Source organism: Podarcis pityusensis, assembly GCF_964106645.2.
Source record: "Podarcis pityusensis genome assembly, chromosome: 8".
Lineage (NCBI taxonomy): Eukaryota > Metazoa > Chordata > Lepidosauria > Squamata > Lacertidae > Podarcis > Podarcis pityusensis.
In genome coordinates this window covers 28425029-28445493 of record NC_138033.1, presented here as the reverse complement: position 1 = coordinate 28445493, position 20465 = coordinate 28425029, and positions in this window count along the sequence as shown.

Below are 20465 nucleotides of genomic sequence, written 5' to 3'. Positions count from 1 at the left end.
GAGGGGCAGGAGGTTGCCAAAGCACCAGCAGCAGCTGACCTTCTCAGCTGCTTGCCCAGCCAGTAGAGGCCTCTATCTCTTCCCACACTCCGCAGGTTGGTTTAACAAGAACAGCAACAAGCAACAATGGATAAAAAGAATTATTGGAGATCTTGGTTGGCAACAGATTTCTCCACTTTATGGAACTGCTGTCCTCAAGACCTTGCCTCTCCCTACTCAAGTTCTCACTTTTCTATCCAGAGGAGCTACAAGAGAAGCCAGCCCTGGTGCACCTCAATGCTTGAGGAGGGGTGGCTGCAAGTGGTGAGGTTCAGTATGTAGTTTAGGGCAAGAGTAGACAAGCCATATTCGGTCTACGTTGAGCCTAATGGGAGGGGTGTATTTGAGAAACAGAGCAACTGAAAAGCATTCAGTGGGGAGGGCAGAAAAGCCTACAAGTAGATGGCAGGAACAATCTGTTCCTCCCAACAGCACGCTATACAGTGGAAGAGAAATGAGTGAAAGAGAGAAGTAGCCTTGCCCACTTTGGGCTTTGGCACCACCCCCTGTGACTACACGCACGAGTCCAGGGGAATGTGGTCCTGGACAAAAAAAAAAAAAGGGATTCCCCACCCCTTCTCTGAAATCTACATACTGTTTGACCCTGCTGGGTGTTTCCACCTTAAGCAGCTTGTGCAAAGGGAAAAGGTCCCACTGGGTTTGTTCTTGCATGAACAGAGGACAGGGCCTTGCATGGCTTGCAGGTACCTGATGTTCTGACTGAGGGCTTCTGAGCCTCTTGAAGAAAAATTCCAGGACAAAATCCTAGGGTCCACACTGGGAAGAATATTCAGAGACATAATGAGCCTGTGAGGGGCAACTGTTCCAAATGGAATCCAGGAATGGACAGGCCACAGGCCTGAGGTTGCATCTTGTATTCCACCAATGGGCCAGGGCCCTATGATGTCAGGGTGCTACCAAATCAAAAAAATACAAAAAGCTGATGCTCAGAAGGGGCCTTAAGTATAGTTCAGAATGTGAGAAATCCAGAACAACATGTGTTATAAAATTGTAAAATATTACGTTTTTTGCAAAAAAAATTCTTTTACAATGTGATTAGAAAAATTTGTATCTTTATATGATTCTGCTCCCAAGCTCCTCGATCGTAAGTGCAAAGATGGCAATTTGCAACAAAAGGGACATAAGAAACTGCTTTTATACTGAGACAGAACATTCTAACGTTTAACTCATTATTGCCTACACAGACGGGTAACAGCTTTCCAGGCTTTCCGACTGAACTTCCTTGCAGCCCTACCAGGAGATGCCAGGGATTGAACCTGGGACCTGCTGTTCTCTACCACTGAGCTGAGGCTGAAGCCCTGTGAATGGGCTCCAACCCCGACTCTTGGGTCTGAAGCCTGTGTCTTCACGCAGACGGACAGTTCATTTATTCAGGGTCCTGTGCAACACTGGAACTGGCAAACCAAACACAGTCTCGCAGGGAAAGAGCCTTCTTGCCTAAGGTGAAGGAGAAGAGAGATGCCCCACCCATTCCGCACACAGAGGTTAATCAGACTTGCAGTTGACCCTCACTTCAACACTGCTGAAGAGGCAGCCCCGTTCCGCTGCACCTGAGGGAACGTGGCACTTACAACTCAGTCCTGCAACATTTCATCACTGTCTGTTCCCCACCTGAGGCAACTGCCTCGTTGTACCTAATGGTAGGGCCAGCATTGGGCCTTGCTTGGGTCCTTTGCATCCCATTTTGGGCAGTCCCAATAGGGAAACCAAAAGGAGAGAGAGTCCAAGCTGGCACATGTTTGCTTTGGTGGGCCTCCGGTTGTGCAAGCTTAGACTAGCTGCTGCTGACGTACAGCTTTGTCCCGACTCTTAAAAAAGAAGGAAATAGCTCTCAGGGTGCGACTTCATTAAAAATAAACTGGGAGGGGGGCCCAGCCCTAGCCTCTCCTAGGTGCAGTGATGAGAATTGATGTTGCGTTTTTTGCTAAAGGAGAGCATCGCGATGCAAGTTCCGCAGGCAAGTTCCTGCCTCTGCCTCTCTCTTTCCAATGACTACGAAATGTCTGGCCTCCTAGCCATGTAAGGGCCATTTAGCCCACCGTATTAATCTGCCTCTGACAGACCGCAGGGATGCTCAATTTATCACTGCCCTGTACCGGGAGCCTTGATAAAGTTAACGCTGTGTCAAAAGGGGGCCCTGAGTGCATCCTTTGTGTGTGTGTGTGTGTGTGTGTTTTTAATAAATGGCCTGGAGTTGAAAGGGAAAATTGAAATTTAACGGACCGGTGTCTCTGCCTGCCCTCGCCTGGGGCTTGCCATGGAGCCAGAGTGAGGCTATCATTTTGAGTCCGTGCTGGGAAAGGTGCTTTGTTAAAAGGCAACTGGAAACCAGGAGGAAAAGAAGTAGTTTCTTCTTTAGCTGAAGAGACAGCAAGTGTCAACAGTGGGAGTTGCATAGGCAATGCAGCACTTACTAGACAGCTTGACTGCCATGGCTGGCCTTGCCCTGTTATGCCCTGTATGTTGGGGGCATGCTGAGTTTTTGCAGGACATTGCTGAGGCCTGGTAGCTCTGCCCTCCTTTCCACAAGTGGCCTAAGAGATGTGCCAGATTTTTAGACGGTACGTGGTCATTTATTAATTAATTAGATTTATATCCCACGTTTCCTCCCAAAGGAGCTCAAGGTGGCATCCATGGTCATCACAACAACCCTGTAAGGTAGATTAGGCTAAGAGACTACAACTGGCCCAAGGTCACCCAGTGGGGATTTGAAGCCTGCTTTCCTAGGTCCTAGTCCAACTCCATATGGGAAGCATGTGGGAGTCCTTTGCACAGGAGGCCAATGTGCAAAAGTCTCCCTGCAAATGGAGAGCACCATTGGTGTGCTTTGCCATGTTCATCCTATAATAGGAATCCAGGTCACTGAAAAGTTCAAATGGAGGCAGGACACAGCTGCACAGCACTGCTGAGGATGCAGGGCCAGGGGTATTTTGTTTTTAAAGGGGTCCAGCAGTGGGCTGTACTGGGACTCTGGGCCTCAGCTGCTGTCCAAGGAGACCAGGTGCTGACGCTGGCTCTGCTCCCCTGTAAAGACTTCCCTGCATGCTCCTCTTCTTGAGACTAAGGACACGGGTCAGTCGTAAAAACTGGCTTGTGGTGTCACACTGACGCTCTGCCCTTTGGCCACTAGAGAGCAGCATCGTATCACCACCAACCTCTGCATTCTATGCCAGGCACAAAGTGCAGGCTGCGCAGAGAAGACAGGCATATGTTACAAAGAGGCTCGCAGGGCTGGGGGGGGGTGCCCTTTGAGCTCTCCTTTTAACAGAAGTGGGCTTGCAACAGATCACTGGTATATCTGGGAAGGGCCACAGCTTGGTGGCAGAGCATCTGCTTTGCATGCAAAAGGTCCCAGGTTCAGTCCCTGGCATCTCCAGGGAGCGCTGGGAAAAGACTCCTGTCTGAAGCCCTGGAGAGTGGATGCCAATCAGTGTAGGCAATATTGACCTAGAAGGGCCATTGGTTTGACTCTGTATAAGGCAGCTTCCTACATTCCAGCAGCCCCTCTCTACCTTGCGGTAGGGAAACAGCCGACCCCTGCACAGCTCTTACCTATCATGACGATCATGAGCACAAAATAGCTGATTTCCTGCAGCAGCTGAGGCCCAAAGGCCATGAGCAAACCATCCGCCAATTCTACCCAGCCCACAGTTTCCAGGTACTGGATCGGCTCTGGCTTGTAGCCAAACTCCTTCAGAGGAAAGGCGTCGGCAAACTGCACAGGGGTGGGAAGGACTCCCTGTCTGAAACCATGGAGAGCTAGTGTGTGTGTCAGCGTAGACCAGGGATGGGAAAGCTGTTCCCTGCAGGTGTTGTTACTGATTTTACAAAGACTGAAGTGGTATACAATAGGATAAAAAGCGTTGTGGGAGGAATTCAGTCCAGTTTATATTTTAATGCAAGCCTAACTAATTCACTCCTGCCAACCTAGCAGTTCGAAAGCACGTCAAAGTGCAAGTAGATAAATAGGTACCACTCTGGTGGGAAGGTAAACGGCGTTTCCGTGTGCTGCTCTGGTTCGCCAGAAGTGGTTTAGTCATGCTGGCCACATGACCCAGAAGCTGTACACCGGCTCCCTCGGCCAATAAAGCGAGATGAGCGCCACAACCCCAGAGTCGATCATGACTGGACCTAATGGTCAGGGATCCCTTTACCTTTTTAACTAATTCACATCACAGTGTGCATGCTGAAATGTGCTTGACTTTGAAAATTTGTCCTCTGTTGAATTTTCTGGTGTAGTTCTCCATCCTAAAAGCATGTCTATAAATGTGTTTGTTAGGGGGAAGGGTGAATAAAAGTGATTTATATTAGTGGATATCACTTGCAATAATGTGTGTGTAGGGCAAAAATGCATACAATAATAGGTTTATTTGAATAAATTTATTTTATTCCATTTACCTCAACGGATTCCCCCCCCCCAAGCAAACCAGCAATGAAAACAACACACAATTTCATATATAAAAATAATTATAACAATTAAAAAGCACTTAGAACACTTTCATATGTAAAAACAATTTTAAATCCAATAGAGAAAAGCACACTAAAAATGCTGATGAAATGTTCATGAGGACTTTTCAAAATAAATAAATTGCAAACTGATGCAGAAATGTTGTGAACTGAATTCAAGATTGGCAAAACAAGAAACTGAATTTGACTGATTCAGCCCCAGCCTCTACCCAAAGCATTTAACAGATCCGATGTCCAAAAGCGTGGGGCTTGTCACGAGTTAGCAACCTAAACTGGAGTTTTGTGTGTGAAGTTCCAACTTCTCCCCACTTATTTCATCAGTGGGAAGAAGATTGAGGCTATCCAAACCAGATCCTGTCACCTGTTTTCGGGGAGCTTCTCCCATGTTTTTCTCCCCTACCCAACCTCAATGCGGCAGTCGTAATGCCAAGTACAGACGAGAACAGCTGTGATTAATTAAAAGGAATCACAAGCCCTTATCAAGAACATCTGGTGCAGCATCCCCAGGGTGAGAGCAGTGGGGAAAGCATACCACTTCCCCCAAAACGAACCTGATAAAATCCCCATCCATGCAGCCTTATTTGGGGAGGAGGTGATGGAAGACCTGCTCTCCTTCAGGAGCCCTGAAGGGGGCACCGAGATCTACTTGGTGTCTTTGGCTGCAGACATACAACATTTTATTCAGGAATCAACATAGAACACATCCTTCTTGTTTTTTACATAGTCTGCACACAATCTAGGTTTGCTGCATATTTTGTGTCCCTGAAAAGCACTTATTGAGACTGGTTTCATGGGGTTGTTGGGAGGGGGGAGCTCATTGTAGATGGATTCTGCATTAACCCATAGGGTAGTGATGGCCAAACTTGGCGCTCCAGCTGTTTTGGGACTACAATTCCCACCATCCCTGGCCACTGGTCTTGTTAGCTAGGGATGATGGGAGTTGTAGTCCCAAAACAGCTGGAGGGCCAAGTTTGGCCATCACTGCCATAGAGTGTCCATTTGAAAACAGATGTAGGTGGTTCTGTGTGTGTGTATCCACACCTGCTCAAGGATGCTGTAGGCGTGAGTATGCCAAGATCACAATGCCAGTGCCTTCTGGGGGATGTGCAGAGAGGAAAAGCAGCAGATAACCCAAACAAGGGAAGGGTTTTCAAACACATAATTAAGTAACCAAACCCACCTTTGTGGACAGCAAAGGATCTAGAATCGATCTAGGCTGAATGACGCTGGATTGAGAAAAGCTACATTTTTGTGCTGCAAAGAGATTAGTGTGTGGCCAGCCTTGGCAACATCCATTCCACTCAAAGCACTAGTGGAAGGTTGTACAATGTGAAGTCCTTCAGGAGCCTCTAGGAATAGAAATTCACAGTAAAAAATTCCTTTCGTTCTGCCCCTCTTCTGTATAAATGGGAATAACAATTAATACATTAATTCTGCCCCTCTTCTGTATAAATGGGACTAACAATTCATACATTAATACATTCAGCAAGAGTTGCTAGACTAGTGATTACAAGGGACAAGGCCTTTTCTGCAAAGGCCTCATCACGTTGAAATCCTCTTGCCCCTCTCTGTTAGATTTTAAAGAAACCCTAAAGACTTTTCTAGTCTAGTCAGCTTTTGAATGAGCTGAGGTCTGTTTCATACTTCTGCTCCTGTTTTGGTATATTTTTAGATGTGTTTTTGCTAGGGATGGAGAAGAATTTCATTTGGTTCGCATTATTAAGCAGAGTGACACAATTCACAATTCACTCTCAATTCACATGAACTGGGTTATAATTATCCTTTGGACTTTTGAACTTCTCGTAATTTTGCAATACAGCTATTAACTAAAAAAAATGTACCCAAATGCACAAAAAATTATAGTTTAGGGACAAATGCATTTAATGTGCATATTGCACATTGAAAATACATATTTTTAAATGCACATATATATATATATATATATATTAAAAAAACAGACCAGTCACACAGGATTGTGTGGTATGAGGTATTAGGAACACACTCAGGCCATAAATAGTCTGATCTATTAATCCCTGGTCCTTACATTGGGATACAATTTTATGCTTGTAATATTTTGTGTGTGTGGTATGTTGTGAGTCACCTTAAAAGGCAACTGAAAAAGTAAATCTGTCTGAGGGGTGGATTAGTTGGGCCTCTGTGATAACTGTATACCAACGTCTCTGCAAAACCAGTAACAGGTTAAGACTTCCCCAGCCTTCTTTAGGTAATGTTTAACGTCTTCTCCTCTGCATGATTGCTCTAGGCTGGCAAGTCGGGGATGTGTGTGATGGTGGATGTCGGAGCTTCTGAACAGTGAGCAAGGAGTAGGAAAAGGCCAAAGGTCCTGAATGTCCCTCTGGGGACAGGCTCCCATCCTTCGGCTGAACATTTCACCTCGGCGAGCTGTGAAGAGGCCCAGGGCAGCAACTAAAGCAGCCATCAATCAGCCCCTGTCCCTGAAATCAACAGACCTGCCAATCATCCCAATCAAGATGCCGGGCCCCCAAGACATTTTATAGAATGCGTGCCTACCTACGTTACAGATTCCAGGTCGTTTCCAGAGTTGGTTGCTAACCTTGTACATTTTGCCTATTCTCCTGTTGCCTTGGAATATTTGGGCCACTGAACTGAGCTGATGAGAAGCTAAAGAGGGTTTTTCCTCCCTACTTCCCTGAAGGAGTGTAAGCGCCTCCCTCTCATCTGCTCCACCTCTGCTGCAATTTTACTTCCAGTCTCAGGTATTATAGCCTCTGAGGTCACATCCTGGCTCTGAGCATCTGTTGGCCACCTCTTCTCTTCTCAAAAGAGCAAACCTTCAATCCTGCTTCTGTTGACAGAGGTAGGGTGGCCATTGTGTTGTCCTGTACAGAGGGAAGGCCTCTGTTTTGAAAGATTGCCGAGGAATTCTAAGAAACCAAAAAGATCAGTGCAGCTTTGAAAACAGTGGTTAAAACCAGTGCAGTTCAGTCTGCCCTCTTGATACAAAATGGCACCCAACTGTATCCAAACATAGCCAAAAAACTGCTCCTTGATCTCAGGAACCATCTTGCAAAACTTTGGATGCAATATCTTAAGAGGTGTCTGAATGCAAAGCAATCAGACAAACAACCTTTGTGTAATCCCATTTGCTTTTCCACAACCTTCATTTAAATATTAATGAAGGCACAATTCTGGACATCAGTCCTGTTCAGAGAGTTACAGATACAGGAATCTGTCTCATCTGCCTTATACCAGATGAGACTATCCTGCCTGGGGTCCCCCCCGTCCCCCCGGATTGGCAATGGCTTTCCAAGGTCTCAGACAGAGAGGCTCTTTCCTATCTGCTGTGCCCATAACACAGCACAGCCTTTGCCAATCTGGGGCCTCCATATGTTTTGGACTACAATTCCCAGCATCCCCAGCCAGGCAGATTGGAGTTTTGCTCTCTAAAACATATGGAAGGTACCATAGGAAGCTGCTTTCTACTGAATCAGACCCTTGGTCCGCTCAGTATTGCCTACGCTGACTCCTAGTGGCTTTCCAGGCTTTCAGGTGGGACATTCCCAGCCCTAACTAGAGATGCTGGCCCCACCGCCTGCTTCTCCAACATCCGTATGCAAGGAATATTGTTGCTCTGGACCAGGGCAGAGACTCTGGCCTCCAGCATTAGGTGTGGGGAACCTGTGGCTCTCTGGGTTGTTGCTGAGCTACCATGTCCATCACCCCAACCATTGGCTGTGGCTGCTGGGAGCTGGAGTCTGGCAGCATCCGTGTGGCCACAGTTTCTCCACCCCTGATTTTATGTAGCCACTGCAGCCAAGGGCTACTTTGGATGAAAGGTAATGGAGACCAAATTAGCCAACGCTGGAGGAACAAAGGCAATCGTATGAAAATAACAATTGAACTGAAGTTAATTAAAGCAAGAGGAGGCTCAGCCTGACATGTGTTCCCCATTGTGCTTGCGCTGAGAGCCAGGAGGGTCTTGGAAGAGCCCTCCATGAGAGCCGTTCTCCTGGGGAAAGGATATCAAAGCCTTATCTGGCCTTGTTATGATAGCCTCGGCTCTCTCATCTGCCTCTCTCCCTGTGCATATGTTCATGGGAAGCATCTCACACGAGCCAAGAAGTATGATAATACATCTGGGAAGAAGGGCTTCCTTTTCCGGCCTTTTTCTGGGGGGTGTTAATGGCGAAACTCCACACAGAGAAAAAGCAAGGCCCTCCACCTCGTCAAATAAGTGTGCATTTCCTTACGCAATGCATTAGGCGGGTCAATGTGCTTGGCTGAGGTTGCAGAGCACTTGAGGTGGCCTTGCCGGGAGTCAGGGTGGCCATGTGTCCTACTTTACAGAGGGTAGTTCTCTGCAAGATTGCCTTACCCATATACACCCACTTGACCAGTATTGTCTGCAGAACCGGGGCTGTTGCAGGTGCCCCATCATACCCCTTCCACATTCGTAAGAAATCTTTTGGCGTGGCAGCACCTACACTGTGGAACTCCCTGCCTATTGGCATCAGGCAGGCACCTTCACTGTGCTCATTCTGGCGCCTGCTAAAAACGTCTGTGTTTTAGACGAACTAGACATGTAGAATGTGGTAGCGTGGTTTAATCTGTTCTTTGTTGATTTAATGTTTTGAATGATTTAAAGAGTTGTTCTTTTTACTGATGATTTTATTGTTTTATTCTCCTTGTAAACTACGTTGAGGTTTTTCTTAATAGTCAAGCGCCGTATAAATTTTATGAAGTAGATATTTATTTATTTTGTTTCAGGGGTGGGGAGCTTCAGGCCTGCCAAGATCCCAGAGTTGGATCTTTAGGGGATGAGGACAAGGATTCTGAAGCAGAAACGGACAGGCTTGCAGAGGGAGCCACCTCCAGAAGCACACTCAGGTGAACCTGCAGGGTCAGATGAAGCCCCTGCCCCCTGTCCGCCAGCCTGAGGGAGTGGCACTGGCTTCCTCTGATTCAGAAGACTCTACTGCAGGAGACCCAGGAAGGCCTGAGGCTCCCTTGCTCAGCAGTCAAGCCCAGATAAAATGACCACTTGTGGAGAGACTCCAGGTGGAGCCTCTGCAATTCTTGTTCCCCCACGGCTAGAGGCTTGGAGAAGTCAACCTTCCCCTCCGAACTGTCACTTCTTCAGACCAAGCGAGCTGCATGCAAAGCCAGCTTCTTCATCCTCGTCCTCTCCTTCTGAGACCATATTGCTCAGCTTAGTAAGTCTCTATTAGGGCATCTTGTCAAGAAACAATGGCGGGATCACATTGTCACAGATTCTAAAGGACAAAAGGAGTTGGTGGGGGTGGAGGTGGGGAGAGAGACAGAAAGACGCTGATGGTGTTAAGTCCTGGGCCCCCCAAAGGATGCTTTTCCAATATATTCCGCCCTCTCCTGAATGGGTATGAATAAATCATTATTTTCTTAAAGGGAAGCAGCTGCTTTTTAAGAGGTGGAACAACCCCTTCGGTCTCCACGCAAGCTTTAGCTGCACATGCTTCAACTCTGAATCCCCCATTGACAAGCTGTGAGGCATGGCAATTTCTATACACCCAGTTACCCAAATCCTATTGAGTCTGCTTTTCTTGCACGAGCGGGTCTCAAAACAGCCAATTCACTGCTCTTTTTGTCACCGGGGTTAAGTGGTTGTGTGTGTGTGTGTGTGTGTGTGTTTGCGTATATGCAGTGCCACCACACAAGGGCGGGCGGGGGTGGGGGTGGGGGTGGGGAGAAGGGTCTTTAAGTCCATGAAAAGCTATATTTACATTGTCAACACCAAAGAACGATTTAGGAGATTCAACAGACGGCATGGAAAAGGCGGCCGATTGTTGCATTGACACTCCAGAAAGACCTCCTTCGGAACAGAAGAGCTGATTATGTCTCACACAGCCAGCTGCCAATTGGGGTGCAGGGGTGGGGGTGGGGGGTGGAAAGCAAAGGTGCAAGTGGCATGGTTCTTGAGTTCAGTGCAAAAACGTGGGCTTCTTTCTGCAGCTCAGCTGCTGATCATGCCAGCCAGCGCAGCACCTTTCGCAATATGGCAGAGTCCATGGGAAATCTCAGCAAAGATAAGAGAAAGCATGACACCTTAGAAGTAGTCTGTGGTTTTTAAAGACAGGCACTAGATAGATAGATAGATAGATAGATAGATAGATAGATAGATAGACAGATTGACTTCAGGTATTATATATATATATATATATGATCCCATCCACACAGCTTTTAAGGCCGAATGCACAGATGATGCAAAACATCCATAACAGGACATTGAGATGGGTTTTTGTTTACTTTAAAACAGGCACAGGGGGCTCCAAATCTGATCCCTTCAAACACTGTTTTGATCTAAATACCCCACCCCCTTCCCCTGGAAGTTGAAAATAAGACAAAACACAGGTGCAGCTAAAAGCAAGCTTGAAGGTGGGTGGGATTTAGACCAGGAGAACAGAGTGCTTTAAAGAAAATAGAAGCCTCTCAAGTGGTCCGGTTATGACTCTCAGACCATGTCAGTGGGTACTTCTGGGACCAAATGCAAAATGATCCACCCAACTGGCTTAAAGTGAGTAAGTAAGTAAATAAGAGAACGAGCCTTTTCGGTGGTGGCTCCCCGTCTGTGGAATGTTCCCATCAGAGAAGTAAGCTTTGTGCCGTCATTGTCTGTTTTTAGGTACCAGGCAAAAACATTTTTATTCGCCAGGCCTTTGGCCCTTAACTTGGAGGCTAGGCCTGTTGCCTCTTTTTGTGCTCGTTATTTTGGCGGGCTGGCTCTGTCTTTTTATAACTACAGTGGCACCTCGAGTTAAGTACTCAATTCTTTCTGGAGGTCCGTTCTTAACCTGAAACTGTTCTTAACCCGAGGTACCACTTTAGCTAATGGGGCCTCCCGCTGCCGCCACGCTGCTGCCGCAGAATTTCTGTTCCCATCCTGAAGCAAAGTTCTTAACCCAAGGTACTATTTTTGGGTTAGCGGAGTCTGTAACCTGAAGCACCTGTAACCCGAGGTACCACTTTATTTATGGATGAGCATTTTAAGTTATTGCTTTATTCTTGTCCTTATTTTGATTTTAATGTTTCTTGTTTTGCCTGTTCTTATATTGTAAGCCACTCTGAGACACCCTTAAATCTCAAAGCAATTTATTGTCTTTTTTTTTTAAATGATATTTATTGAAAATTTTTAGAATTACAAAAGAGAACAAAGCAGAAAAAGAGAAAGAAAAAACAAAGAAAAAACAAACCACATCAAACAATACAAATTCAAAAAACAAAAATACACCACAAACACTCAAAAACAAATCCATCATTCTCAAATCCTCAACTGTCATTACCTTCTTTCTTTGACCTCCTCCTCCTCCCTTTTTTTGTATCCTAGTTGTTAATTGTCGCAGCAAATCCTTTCCATATTTCATAATATTCTGTCATTACATTACCTTAATCTATTTTAATCTTATCTTACTATAAAGCACCTTAAAGCTTAAAACTTAAATCTTATTTTTACCAACTTCTCATAACCATAATATTCTTACATAATTCTTTAAACATTTTTGCTAAAGCCAAGTAATTTTGTTCCAACATTTTTCTAACATTCATCAATTTTATAAAACAATCCTAGTAGTAAAAAAAAGAAATAAAAACAATCCAATCTTCATCCAGCGTCCCTTCCTCCTGGTCCCGGGTTTTGTCAGTCCTTATTATCCCATCGATCTAGCGCATTAACCTGGTAACCTTGTATCCGAGGCCCTTAAGTCTCTTCCATGTCCCTTCCGCAGCTCTTCTTCATATTTATAACTGTATTTTCCTTTGTCTCCTGCTCCTTTCACTCGTGGGAACTCCAGCTTAACAATGTTTTTGACCCTTCTCAACAAATCAGCCCCTTTTCCATAGTCCACACTAAACTCAATGTGGTATTTAAGAACATGTTTCAAAATCCCTCCAAAATTAAGAGCCCCCACAACCCCAAACATCTCACGGCCCATTGCCAGACTTGAAAGGTCCAAACATCCCTGCATAGGGGGGTCTATCCAACCCCCCATTTCCAAACCAGACCAAACTTTATCTTTCCAAATCTGGCTTTTTCCAAGTTCATTTGTCAAGTCCAAAAGCTCATGTTCCTGCTGGGCCACAGCTCCCTTCATCTCTGGTGCCCAAGATTCAGCAACATCCTCTTCCCTCATCTGTTCTGTCAGGGCACACTCCTGATTTAATTCCTGGGTGGGCTCCATATAATTTCCCACTGCCTGTTCAAAATTTCTGATCGCATCAGTCATCAAGTCCGTCTTCTCATGTAGCTGTTCCAGTAGGGCATTTCTTTTACAGAAAGCACGCAACAGAGCTTCTGAAAACATTGTCCTGCAAGGTCAGAAGTCTATTCCCATGATTGTAATCTATAACAGCTGCAAGCTCCCTGGAGTTGGTTACAGTTTCACAGTCTCCCTCTAGGGGGAAAACTTCTATTTGTTCTTTCTTTTAAAGACAAGTCTAACAACAATGTTTCCTTTTTCAGATATTTTGTCAATATTTGTTCCTTTAAAATGCGAAGGGGAACAATGGAATCAATGTTTCTCTTCTTATAGCTATCTGTCAAAAACGTTTGTCTCTGGTCAATGAGCTTCAAAAAACGTCAGTCCTGACACCCCGCTCCAGGATCAGGACGGTGGAAAGTTACTTTACTTTACACTCACTTCTGCAGGTTTAAACAGTCCGAAAAAATCCCCCCTCTTCTCCTGCTTCTGAAGGGGGGTTCAACAATTTTAAATGATGAAAGTTAATCCTTTACAAGCGATTTTCTGAGCTCTAGTTTGCCATGTCTTTGCTTTAATCTATCTACAAAGAAACGGAAGGCTAACTTCCTGTTTAGACCTTCCCGTTTCAGTGCCAAATTGAGGTAAACTTTTAAGTCCAATTTTCCTTTCTGCTCGCAAGTCCTTATTTAAAGTCCAATTGTCCGAAATTTAAGTACTCACGGGTGATTATTTTAGAAGCCAAATTGTCCCAGGAAAAAGGCAGCGCTCTCCGGCAACGGCTGTGCGGCTTCGCTCCACGGAAGAAGCAGTTGACTCTCAGCACCGCGCCACTTCCCCCTCTTCGCTCCGGAGCCCGTTAGTGGGTTCTTTTGCGGGTTGGGGGGGCGCTAAAGGTGCCTGCCGAGTCCCATGGTCACAGGCTTCATCCGCCTGTGATTTTTGAAAGGGTCCCCGCTTCGCCGTAGCGGAAAAGACCCGTTTCGCGTGGAGCTAGTCCCTCCAGATCAGAGGGAGTCCGCCATTGCCGATGGCGCCACCCCGGAAGTCCGAAAGCAATTTATTGTCATCCTTATCTGATTCTGAGGTTCTTCGCAATCTTATTGAGGTAGCTCCATCTCACCTGTTCCAAGTCATGTTACTTATGGTTTAAATCCGGGGCTGCTCCAGGAAAAAAAAAAAAGCCTATTGGAAAGAGAAAAGGAATAAGAATTAAGAGGTTGACATTTCCTCCCCCCGCCCCCCAATACAAATTTGACATCTCTTTTGACATTTGCTGTAAAAGAAGTCTCCTGTCATGGACATACTTCACGCCAACCGTATTCAAAATAAAATGTCAAAAATGTTGAAGTGAAATGTCACACTCTTCATGTATTTCATTCTCTTGACAAGTGGATGCCTATCCCCTCACCCCAGCGCCTAACAATGGCTCCCAGTCTTCTTCCATCTCACTGTTGTGCTTCCATCCTTGTCTCCCTCCTTTTCTTAGCCTGCTAGCTCCCCTCTTCAAAGAATTGAACAAACCCCCAGATTTTGCTTTCAGTTAAGCCCCTCTGGGCAGCCCCATGCCATTTCCACCCACCCCGAAGCACAGATGTTGCATAGTCATATTTTGGCACTACCGCCTTGGCCTACGAATGATTGTTGTAAAAAAAGAAGTGTTGGGGCTTTAACATATTTGGAAACCGCTGCCCCTGAAACTTCCAGAACTCCACCCCATTCATTTCAGTGCAAAGGAAATGCTATGCAAATGGTGGACAGGAGCGGGGGGGCATACTCAGTTATGAATAAGCCAATATGGCCCACATTTTCCTTCTCAGTGGAATTATCTAACATCCCTAGCTGAGATAGAGACCCACCCTCTCAACACCCGCACCACTGCTGGTTTACTCAATGGGGCAAGGGCAGGGCATCAGTAAGGTCAGGGTTGCATGGGTGCAGCAGAGGGTAATCAGATTGGCTCTGCCAGTGTGCCTTCACAGGCCCAACCCCCCTGGTTCCCTGCCCCACTCCAGTGCTGCCTAGGTAAGCAGACTCACCACTGGTGTCAGGAGGAGGGTGGCTCCTTGGCTCTGCCCCACAACACTGGCTGCTACTAGCCTACAGTTTCTCTACCTGCTGAGCAGTAAGTAGAACTCCTTGGGATCCCTGGCTAGATGTAAATATCTCTTTTGAACGTTTTGGATATGCGCGGCTCGTCTTGTTGGTTTGCCAAGGACCGAAATTAATTTATTTTTTCTAATGATCAATTATACACCCTGGCTTTGCTTGATGCTTAATGTGGGGTTTATGACAGAACAAATTTAAAAGCATTTTTATTGCACCCTCCAGCTGTATGGAAATTGTGATTTTAAGGCTCAGCACTGTAGTAATGCAGAAGAAGGAAAAAGCTGATTTTCCTTGATTGAGCAAAACATACAAACAGTGTGGGCTCGATTTGTTTCATAGTGATGGCCACCAACTTGGATGGTGTTAAAAGAGATGTGGCAGATTCATGGAGGAGAAGGCTACCAGTGATTACCTTAGGTCTGCTTCCCTTTTGACTGCAGCATCTGGGCTTGATGAGGCACGTGCCCCTCACCTGTTCCAAGCCTACTCCAGCTGAGGAATCACACACCCAGCGGCGTAGCGTGAGTTGTCAGCACCCGGGGCAAGGCAAGTAATTTGCGCCCCCTAACCCGGGGCAAGGCAAGTAATTTGCGCCCCCCCAACCCCTAACCTGCCGATCTGAGTCGAGTTGCTGCTGGCGCTGCTGCCCAAACCACGCCGCTTGCCCGGAGGAGGAGGGGGGCAGAGAGGCGAGGAAAATGCAACATGGCCCAGCAGCTGCAGCAGCAGCAGCGGAGGCGGGGCTGTGAGGAGGGGCTGCCTGGCACGTCCTCCGCGGCCCTGACGCGCGGGGCTGAGAGCCGCTGCCTGCCGGACGCCTTCAGCCCGGGCGCGCGCACAGCTCGTCGGTTCCACGAGACATGGGGCTCTGCTACAGCCTGCGCCCGAGGCTCTTCGGCGACTCCGGAGGCAGCGAGCGCGCCCCCCCAGATGTTGCGCCCGGTGCGGCCGGCCCCCCTGGCACCCCCCACGCTACGCCACTGCACACACCTCCTCCCAGAGCTAGCGAGTCTGGCCAGCTAGGGAGCTGGGCTCTGGGCCCTTGCCTGCCTCAGCTTCCTGGAGCACCCCTCTTGCTGCTCCTTACACCTCAGAGCCTGCCATATTTGTGAAGACAGGAGGCCCTCTGGCTCTGGTGATGGGTCCTGCTGCTCTGGTTCCTGTGTACTGACCTCCACTCTCTCGTTATCCTCCATCAACCTGTGACTACTTCCTTCCCCATCTCCTGCTTGCCTCGGTGTGTCCCAGTCCTGGCTACACCCCTCGCTGGGATCCTCTTCCTCCTCCCCGTTGTTCTGCCAGTTCATGGCAGCTTACAGGCTTACCAGAGGTGTTTGGTTGGCCACTGTGAGGAGATGACGGTGGACTGGATGGGCCTTTGACTGTATCTGGCAGGCTGTCCCCATGTTCTTATGCTTAGGTACAGGAAAGGATCTAAGAAAGTGAAGAGTTGGAAGGTCAAATTCATAAGGTGCCATCTAGCAGCAGCATCATTATATGGATAGGGCACCTACCTTAATAGAAGCCTAGATGTGATCACAATAGACAGATGTTTTAAATGGTGTTAGATTATGTAATATTTTCAGTGTGGAATATTTACCCATTTTCAAAATAAACAAAAAAGAAAAAGCATGTATATTGCCTTGTTTGGCAGATTCATGCATATCTCAGCTTCTTCTTGGCCCACAACCTGGAGCCTGATACAGTAAAGCAGATCCAGCTACTGTGGAGGAAGAAAACTGAACATAAGAACACAAGAATTCCAAATTACTTTCCAAGACAATGCACAAACAGAAAGACAGCCATCTTGCAAAATATAGCACTTTCCCAAATTTTGCAATGCCAGTTCTCCAGCCCAGTAATGTGTACACAAATCCACACAAAACATGGATAAAAACACATATATTGGTGAAAATAACATACCAAAAAAAAGCATTATATTAGGAGAAATTGTTTGCAATCATGTATACATTGGTGGAAATTGCATTAAAATGTATTAGGGGAAATTCATACTATAATGCTGATGAATCTTCATAAGGACTTTTAAGAAATATGTTACAAACTGATGTGGAACTTGAACCTAAGGGTGGAAAAATGAGAAACGGAAACCAACAGATTCACCTGCCCCTAGTTGCAGGTGCGCATGTGAATGGGATGTGCACTGCTCCTAAATATACATATTTTTGCAAAGCAACTGTCCCAAATATACAGTCATATCTCGGCTTACAGATGCTTCAGGTTGTGTTTTTTCGAGTTACGGACCCCCAAAACCTGGAAGTACCAGAATGGGTTACTTCCGGGTTTTGGCGGTCGCGCATGCGCAGAAGCGTCAAATCGCAACCCGCGTGTGCGCAGAAGCGCCGTTGCGGGTTGCAGATGCTGCGGGTTGCAAGTGTGCATCCCGCACAGATCATGTTCGCAACCCGAGCATCCACTGTAATGCATTTCTGTACTGTAATGAGTATGGGTTGCTCGTGCGTAAGTTGCCGCCTCTCCTGGCTATGTTGCCTGGTTAAACCTTTCTGTCTGGACAGCCCTTTACTTCGTGGCTGCCTCAGTCGCTAGCAGAATCCGTCAGTGGGCGTTTCTTAAACCTTTTCCAACATAAAAGTTGTTTGATGCCAAGTCTCCTCCTACTCTCCCTGCGCGGAAGTCTTCTGTGCAGGGAGGGCGTGGGTAGCGGAGGACCCGTGCTCTCCCCGCTGGTGTCCGGTGAAGAGTCCTGGAGCCCTCTCGCCGATTCCCCCATCTGCCCCCCTTTATCCCTGGTGTTGCGCTGATTTGCTTCCCCATCTGCTGAGCTGCCTCTCTCCCTGCTGGGCCCTTCTCCAGCATCATTTGAGAGCCTTCCCTCTGCCTCTAGCTCCGATGTCAGTTCCCTGACATGTACATTATTTTTGCTAATATTGATTTATCTAATATTTCTGTAATGAAGCGCCCAAATTGAATAACAAGAAATAAATGCACACAAACCCAATTTAAAAAATAACAGTAATCTTGGTTCATCGAGCAAGGCAGTTGCAAACCGGGAAAGGCTATAGCTCAGTGTCAGAGCACCTGCTTTGCATGCAGAAGGCTCCAGGTTCAAATCCCAGCATTTCCAGTCACTGCCAGTGTAGTCAGTGTAGACAACAATGAGCTAGATGGATCAATGGTCTGGCTCAATTTAGGTTCATACCCCAAGAGTTCAGTGAGGGAAGATTTATCATGGGTTGAAAAGGTGGTGGACTAGTTTTGGGGGGATGGGGGTAAGCACAGGGAAATTAATCAGCTGTGAGAGACTCCCCTGGCCTGATCTCTTCAGCGCGTTTTCAAAGGATCCCTAAGCAGCCAAGTCTTTCTTCCCCTTCCCTGCTTTTCCTCTGAACATGCTGTATGAATTAGTGTCTCGACGAAAAGGATATTGTTGGTTCCTGTGTGGAGATAATAACCTCTGGTAGCGCCGGGAATTTCACCCATGCAGAGAGAATTTACCAAACTATTTCAGCCGTTGCTCCGTAGCCCTCGCACAGGGATCCATTTACTCTGCGGCCCAAACAACTTAATGGAAACAAACTTGCCACCAGGAAGTACGAATTTAGGGTGGAATGTTGCTATAATTGCTAAAAGCCCATGTTTCCACAAATCGAAAGCGGGCAGCCCTCCTCCTTCCAAGGCTACAGCTTCAAAGTAAACAGTGCTAAGCCGGGCCAAGAGATCTTGATGATCTCGATTCCCACCCACTCTCGACCCCTTTAACTGTGTGTGTGTAATCTATATGTGTGTGTGTGTGTGTGTGTGTGTGTGTGTGTGGAGGGGGAAGAGAAAGAGGGCATATATATTTATCGGGTATAAAGCACATTTGATGGAAATGGAAGGTCAGTGAAGGACTAGGGAGAAGGGACACTTAAGAACATGGGTAGGCAAACTAAGGCCCGGGGGCTGGATCTGGCTCAATCACTATCTCAATATGGCCCGCGGATGGTCTTGGAATCAGCGTGTTTTTACATGAGTAGAATGTGTGCTTTTATTTAAAATGCATCTCCGGGTTATTTGTGGGGCACACGAATTTGTTCATTTCCCCCCCCAAAAAATAGTCCGGCCCCCCACAAGATCTGAGGGACAGTAGACTGGCCCCCTGCTGAAAAAGTTTGCTGACCCATGCTTAAGAACATAATAACTTCTTATGGTCCATCTAGTCCAGCATCCTGTTCCCACAGGGGCCAACCCAGATGCCCACAGGAAGCTAAGAAGCAGGATTTGAACACAAGAGCACTCTCTTCTCCTGTGATTTCCAGCAACTTCTGTTCAGAATATTGCTGCCTTCAACTGTGGAAGTACAGTAGAGCATATTGATAGCCCTCTCCTCCATGAATTTGCCCAGTCATCTTTTAAAGCCATCGAAGTTGGTGCCCATCACTACCTCCTGTGGGAGCAAGTTCCATAGTTCAATTGTGCTGCATGATGTTGCTATATTTCCCCCCACACCCCAACTGTCATGTTGTGGCTTCCAGAGGTTCATGCCAGGCAGATATTTAGGAGTGATGTGCCTCTGTTGCTACATCTGCCAGGACAAGCAGCACCTATTTTTCCTGGTTGGTTGGTTGGTTGGTTGGTTGGTTAGTAGACTATGGGGCCTCCAAACTGGTGGGGCTTGTATATGGATATATTATCGGACTACAGCCTTTCTTCACATAGACACCTGGATTGTCTCATCCTTTGCTAGGAGGAGGGGAAGGTCTGGCATGTTCTGCGGTGGTTTCCTATCCAGGACATTCCCAAAATTATCCTGTATCCAAAAGCAACTTGCTATTTAGTTCCCATGGCAACATATCACCTGCGTTAGCCTAGCAAAGGGATGTGTCAAGCCAGACATAGCCAGTCACCCTATTCTCAGATCAGAGGAGCATGGCTGTAATTTGCCACTGTGGGGAATGGGGTGGGGACTATGCACCCCATTTCTCTGTGCTTTGCTTTCCCTGAAAACTTCATTCCCCAAAGTTCTTTAAAATCTGTCAGTTTGGGTATGAAGGCTTCATGGAGGCAAAACTGTTCTAATAAACCTGCCTGATCCTCTTTCATGCTCCTAGCGGAGCCATAAAAGTCTTGTAAAAATAAGCCTCTGTTGTTGAATTGGAAAAGTGACATTTAGGCGAGGGGATGACTTGTAAACCCAGCTTCATGTGGCCTTAAAGGACTCAGTCTGCCTTTAAAACCCCAGGTTCTTTTCCTGCCTCCTGCTGAGAAACAAGCTTGCTCGTTTTCAATTGCTTCCCTTATTTGTAGGGCAGGCACTGATATTAACCCATGAAATCCTACAGAAAGGTAAGAGTTATTGAGATGCTGCTAGTACCTCTTGCCAGTAATGCACAATAATGTGCCACACATGCTGAAAGAACTCCATCCCATTGAGTGCAACAGGTGCACAAAGCTTCTGACCAAAGGTAGCCAGAAAGTTGTTGGTCTGCAACAACTCCCATCAACCTTGACCACTGGCCCCGGTGGCAGTGGCTGTTGGGAGGTGGAATCTCCTAAACATCTGGAGGGCACTCCTGTATTAGGGTGTGGCAGTGATCTGTACTGTTGTTGGCAAGGGGTGTTATTGGATAGCAATGTTAGATAATTTCAACAATGGGAGTG